The sequence below is a fragment of the Daucus carota genome, chromosome 5 (genome assembly GCF_001625215.2).
Source record: "Daucus carota subsp. sativus chromosome 5, DH1 v3.0, whole genome shotgun sequence".
NCBI classification, from domain to species: Eukaryota; Viridiplantae; Streptophyta; class Magnoliopsida; order Apiales; family Apiaceae; genus Daucus; species Daucus carota.
The window spans coordinates 14832200-14839488 of record NC_030385.2 but is presented as its reverse complement, the minus strand read 5'-3'; the positions used below and the strand labels follow the sequence as shown (position 1 = coordinate 14839488).

General features: G+C 36.1%; 1 non-coding gene across 1 annotated transcript; it reads left to right on the top strand.

The window, feature by feature from the left end:
• Positions 1 to 962: 962 nt before the first annotated feature.
• Positions 963 to 1069, top strand: LOC135146835 (small nucleolar RNA R71). Its single transcript, XR_010283932.1, has one exon. It is a non-coding gene; the product is annotated as a small nucleolar RNA R71 (small nucleolar RNA).
• The last annotated feature ends 6220 nt before the right edge of the window (positions 1070 to 7289 follow it).

Here is a 7289-nt window from a genome sequence, read left to right as displayed (position 1 = left end):
TTGATTCCTTGCTTGCTTCCTAGTTGATTTTATTCTTGTCAGCTTCAACAACAGTTTTTCCACTATCATACTTAGATGAGAGCACGGGTGTTTCAACATGTTGATCACTCTCTTCCTTGTTTTGCTCTGTTGCTGATTCTTTTTCCTTCGTAACCTTTCCGGACCTCAAGGTGACAGCCTGTACCTATTCCTTCATCTCTTTCTTACCCGGATTGGCATCGGTATCACTAGGAAGAGTTCCTTGTGGTCTGTTTATCAACGTGTTAGGAATCTGCCCAATCTGGTTCTCCAAAGTCTTGATTGACACCGCTTGGCTTTTAATCATTAATTTCATCTCTTCTCATTTAGATCTTTCGTTGGAAGACTGTCCAGCCACCCTATGATTTTGTTGCTGGAATCCGGGAGGATGGAATTGCTGTTTCGGTGCAAACGGCTGTTGAATACCAGAAGGGTTGAAAGGTCTAGCTCCTTGCTGCTGAAACTGTTGCTGCTGTTGTGGCATGAAGTTCTGATTGTTGCTCCAGCTGAAATTCGGATGATTCCGATTATTCGGGTGATAAGTAGCCGGAGCTGGCTGCTGAGATCGCTGAAAATTGCTCACAAACTGAGCTGACTCGCTAGATATGACACACTGATCAGTGGAATGTGTACCCGAACAAAGCTCACAAACTGAAGGTGGCTGCTGAATTCCCAAGTTTACCAAAGAATTAATCTTCATAGTAAGAGCCTTAATTTGAGCAGTCAAGGCTGTAGTAGCATCAACATCCAGAATCCCTGCTGCTTTGCCCTGATGAAGACGCTGAGTAGGATTCTGATATTTATTCGCAGCCATCATCTCGATCAACTCATAAGCTTCCTCATAGCTCTTTGTCAATAGAGCTCCACCTGATGCTGCATCGAGCATTGGTCTCGATTGAGGTCCCAAGCCATTATAGAAGCAATTAATCACCATCCAATCAGGCATCCCATGATGTGGGCACTTTCGCAGCATCTCCTTGTAGCGTTCCCATGCTTCACATAAAGTTTCACCAGATAGCTGAGAGAATTGAGTGATAACATTCCTCATTGCAGCTGTTTTGGTCATAGGGAAGAACTTAGTAAGAAATTTCTTAGCCAGATCCTCCCATGTCTTAATAGATCCTGCAGGAAGAGAATGCATCCATCCCTTAGCTTTATCCCTCAGAGAAAATGGGAATAGCCTCAATTTGATGGCCTCGTCAGTAACACCATTGAACTTGAACGTGTCGCAGATCTCAATGAAATCCCGAATATGCATATTAGGATCCTCTGTCGGAGAACCCCCAAACTGCACTGAGTTCTGTACCATCTGAATAGTGCTCGGTTTGATCTCAAAAGTGTTGGCCTCGATCGCTTTCCTGACAATGCTCGACTGAATATCATTGATTTTAGCCTTAAGAGCCATAGTATCATTCGCAACTGGTGGTCGATCACCCATTGTAGTATTCACTATCGTTTCTGCTTTTGCCAATGCTTCCTTACGGGCCTGAGAACGTGTTCGCATACACGTCACTCAAGTACCTGAAACACACACAAACGAACTAAAGTGAGAAAAGAATCCAAGTCACTGAACTTTAACGACCACTGATGACAAGCACATAAACTAAAATATAACACCGAGTCCCCGGCAGCGGCGCCAAAAACTTGTTCGCACAAAATCACGCAAGCGTACATGGTCACAAGTAGTATAGAAATTCAATTCAGTTCGTTCCCACGGAGACTGGTGTATTCAGAAATATGCACTTATGCACCAATGTATGATTATTATCCAATGCTTAGACAAGTAACAATTTGGTTGGTTTTTATCTAACTTACTAATTAAACTAGAATTATTAAAAACTAAGAATTATAACTAAGTGATTAAACTGGATTACTTATGAGAATAAAACATGAAGTTCTAGCTTCATTAACAACTTCATTCAGAATTATGCCTATATTCGATTGTAATGGTTGATAACTAATCAGATAACACGAGACTGATACACGCTAACTGTCATTACACGTGCACCATACTGTTACACATCCACAATTAAGATAGAAGGTAAACAGACACCAATCATGCTTAGACCCTATAGTCTATAGAATTTGAAAACATAACGGTTGAAGATCAAGTTATCTATCAAGATTACATAGGGCGATGCAAGATGGGTAAAATCACATCACAAGTCATGTTATCGAACAGAAAACCTATGTTGGCATGGCAAGTTCTAAATCTATATATCCACTGTCGCTTCAATAAAGATTAACAAACAATCTAAGATGTTAGCTACGCATCCAAGACGAATAAGCACAACCAATACGAGGAAATCAAACCATCACAATTGAATAAGACAATTTAATTACTGAAATCCATCGATAAATCCGCTAAAACCCCATGACAACGATTAGTTCATAATCGAACTACTCATCATCATGGGTTCGAATGTAAACATTATACTAGATGTCTAAAACAAATACGATAGTACTAGAGAAAGAGTTATGAAACAAATCCAAACGAGCATCCACAATTACGCCTACTTCGAAGAATTACAAAGATGAAATTATGAAACTAGATCTTCTTCGTAGCCGTCACGTGCTCTCCGAATGTTTCTAGGTTATTTTACATCTCCCTTGAGCTTTTCCCTAAGCCCCCCAGCGATCGGGCCTTCAAACGGATCCGGAATAGGCAATTTGGGCTTTTTCTCCCGTCAGAGTGGGGTGGAGACCCCGTCAGTGGGGTGGAGACCCCGTCTTGGCAGACCCTTTTCTGTTGAAGTGGGGTGGAGACCCCATCAGTGGGGTGGAGACCCTCATTTGGGCAGAATCGAGAAATTCTGAAATTGCTTTGCCTTTTTCTCCCTCCTCGCTCGCTTGATTCCTACACCGTTTTCTCCATCCTTTGGCCTCGACTCCATCCTTTAACCTCCTTCTAGGAACCCTACACAACACCACAAGAAACACATCAAAAACACCACATACTTGAGGCCAAATCATCAATTTAAGTCGAAACGAAGGCATTCCAAGTGGATATAAAATCCACTTATCATTCGACACACTAAGTAGAATGTTGGGTTGATGTTGGGTGTTTAAACTCGTAACTGAAGTTCTTAATGTTGGGTTCCGAGGCACAAAACGCAGCGGATATGCGTAAATAAACGAAAAATTTTGTAACCCAATAACAGGATCCATGTATAATTATGGGCAGATTATGGAGATGACGAATCATACCTTTCAAAAGCTTGACTTTCACAAACTCAACGGAGATCCTAGCTATCACGCTTTGTGTCTACCTCTCGGAAAACACCTCTGGTATCCACACGAGCACTGACGGATGAACGTACTAGCCTCCTTCTCGACGATCGGAACTGCCTTGCCTTTCTTTGCTGCTAGGGTTTTTCTCACAAAAACGTAATGACCTCCTTCACCATCATTATGTATTTATAATGACTGGTTGGAAGGCCCGTAACAGCAAAGCCCAACCCTAGTAGGTATAGAATTCAATAATAAAATGAATTTCTATTATTTAATTAATAAATAAGTCATACTTAATTATTATGGGCAAAAGCATTCCCTTTAATTCGAATTTGTATTATCTCAATTAAGTCTCACTTAATTATAATAAAATTCAAATAATCATCAGTTAATTTAAATCAATAATTTAAATTAACTATTCCATTAAGTGCTCTATTTGTGTGACCCTATAGGCTATCATTTAATCGGCAATAATTTTATTCTCTAATAAAATTATAAACAATGAGCGGTATCTAGTAATACATCATTGTTACCCAATTAAACAATAATTAAATCATGATTAGATAAAACCTTTCGTGACTAATGTTATTCGTGTAATATAATCCCTTTAACCATATATATTATAGATTAAACTCGAGGCATGTATTTAGTCATCCTCTTCAACATTTAATCCGGGTTTACTTGATCCATGAGTAGACTATCAAGAAAAATCATTATTTGAGCATGGCCATGCTTTTATAGTCTTACTCAATCAAGAGACCAATAATATCTCTCCTCTTTAGAGGAGGGTTAAATCCTTTATCTATCATTCATATTTCTCATACGACTCATGATATACCCGATGTCCACTTTTATCATCACCCGGTCAATAGCAACTTTTAATGTAGTCAAAGTATATTAATCCTCGCATAGAAATATAATGATTTCAAGTCAAAGGATCATTACACCATTATCACTGTGAGTCTTTATTATGACTTTATTAACATGAAGAATCTCACTGTGGGTCTGTCCAGTACCATGTACTCTTACATGTACCTAAGTATTGACTTTAGTATCCCCATACTTATAACCAATGAGATGTGGTTATCTTGTCAAACAACATACTAGTCTATCTATATGTATTATTATCGTCCTATATATAATAATAATACTCGACTAGGGACCTTTAAGAATATGATATATTATATAATCTCAAGTTCAAGTCATGTACCTAAACTATATAATGTGTATCATGATTCTAAGGACATTTATTATGCTAACAAAATATCGCAATAATTTAGATCATAATAAATACATTAATTGAATGAACAACTGACATAAAGGTTTAAAAGAATAATGTATTGCCTCTAGGGCACCTACACTAACACTTAAGATGCGGGACATCGGGATTGCAGGATAAGTTATGCTAGTAGTTATTGTTTTTAATAATAATTAATAAAAAAGATTATCTTTTAAATCGTAGCTGTTGCTTGTAAAAACAATCCTAGGGTGAGGAAGTAGGACTCCAATAACTCTAAACAAAGTGGGTCTCCAAGGAACCCAACTCATATGTGTGTGTGTGTGTGTATCATCGTTGTACGACCGGTGTAGCTTATGGTGCTAGTCGCGTGGGAAATCAATTGGGATGTCCTGCAAGAAACCGAACTATCGAGAGATCCGACCTGGATATACCCACTCAGTAGAGGACAACTAGAAGAAAGGGGTGGGCGCCGTTCACATCATCTGTGTTTTCTGGACATGCAAAACATCATTATCAAAAGCCACATATGGCATCCACAAGAAATGATCACTCGACATCGTATCCAACTCATATCGAGTGATACGACTCTAGGACCGTGACACCTCAGTATGGCTTAGTGGGACTTTCTATTTGGAAATAAGCAATCAATGTTCATATTATATGTTTAGTTACACATACGAGTTGCATAATGATATGTGTTATATATCAGCATACCTCAACCCTAGAGTATTGGAAAATAACTGCCTCCACCACTCGAGGTCCAAGTGATGAAAAATGCTCATAAGTTCATGCTTGATGCGCATGTGATACATACCTATTATAAGTTTACATAAATGAAAGTAACATGCATGAAAATAACCAACATAATCATACATACATGTAGTAGGATTACGTGACATCACTGTATTAGGATTACGTAACAACAGAGGTTTATTTTAACCAAAATACTAGCATTGCATAACTTCATGTATAATATAACCAAGTACGACACTACTCCAACTATAATTTACCGCGTTGTTCACGTCAGGTAGTAATCAAATGAACTGCATTAGCTGCAAGAATTTTGACAGGAAAATGGAATTAATAGAAGAGAAAGTGGGTTAAGGGGACACGTGTTCACCCGTCATTGGTTCAAACATGTCACTCTTTTCCATGTGGTGTTCGTCTGAGTATAGGTCGAACAATTTATATTTCGAAATATTAACTATGTTTGTCTGAGTAGAAGTCGAACATAAAGCTTAGCTTTTTAGACTTTTAATTATATTGGTATGTGTTCATGGCATGTCTTCCTCCTCAAAAGAGTTGAATACATAAATCATTATGTGCAAGATCTTGTTAGGATCGGACTTAACTGATTTTTCATCATATTCTGGAAGACCGTATATTCACCGTGTTTGCAATTTAGGATAGTTAAAAAAATAAAAGTGCAATCGAGATGACCGTATCCGTGAAATGAACTACTTATGTGGCAAGAAAGTAGACGGCAATTCGTGTCTTGTCGTGTATTTTTTTTTTTTGTCGTGTACCTAATACTCGAACACAAACACGAACATAATACAAAATTAATTCGTGTACCTGAAATATAAACAGGAAAATGACATGAAAAAAATGAAACGACACGATACGACACCACAAGAAGTATATAAAATTTTTGTATGCCTGAAAGTCACAGAGGCAAAATGTACACGAAATGTACCCAAGAACGAAAATAAAATATTAAATAATATTTTAATATTTTAAAAATAGATATTTAATTAAATTTTATATATTATTCGATATTTTCTATGTTAATAAGAACTACTATTTAAATTAATTTATATATTATAAAATCATTTATTATTATATATTATTATCATTATATTTAATTAATTATATCGTGTCGTGTCATGTATTTTAATAGATAAATCCAAAACCGACAATATGATTGTGTACTTCGATGTTCCTGTACTTTTACATCATGTGCTAAAAACATAAATATAAATACCAAAGTCTCCTGAAAAATGGGGGAGCCCAATCTATGCCCCATCGCTTGTGCCTCCACGAAAAATGGATAGGTGAAGGGAATGTTAAAAATGTGTATAACCAGGTATTTTTGTAAAGTGTACAATTTTCAATCTATGACAAAATGTTATAATAATTGGTCAAAAGTTGTCCAAGATAATTTTGGAACTTGTAAATTTTACTAAAAGAAATGTATTCAGGCATAAAATCTTAACCGGTTCGTAATCAAACATAGGCGCTGTTATATTAATGTATTATTTTGATCAAGAATTTGAATTTAGTAAATATAAGTGAAATTAGTTAATATAAAAATCTGTCAAAATCCCTCTTTTTTCTGCTATATACCAAAATCTCATTTTATTATAATCAACCCAATTGTAAATCTTATCCGGAAGAACCCTAATGTATTATTTTCTAGCATCTCACCGATATATTATCCTTTCAAAATAGTGTAGCCATTATGAGCAACAGGTTGCATAAAGTTAGGCTTTTACTTTTGTTTTCTTGTATTAAAGCTGCTCCTACTTCAGCTATGGTATTTTTCTTGTCCCGGAGAAAAAGGACAAATTATCTTATTTGTTAATGTTCCGTACTTCCATTTAATATTTTTATTTGAGATAAAGGCCCGACACGTATTTTAAATTTTTCTAAAATATAATTTTATAAATTTTTAAATAAATATTTAAATTATAAATTTTACTTACAAGCAAAATTTGAAAAACATTAAGTTGTATAAATACTATTTTTATAAAAATCTTAAAATATTTATTAAACAAACTGTATGGAATCGGATAGGCCA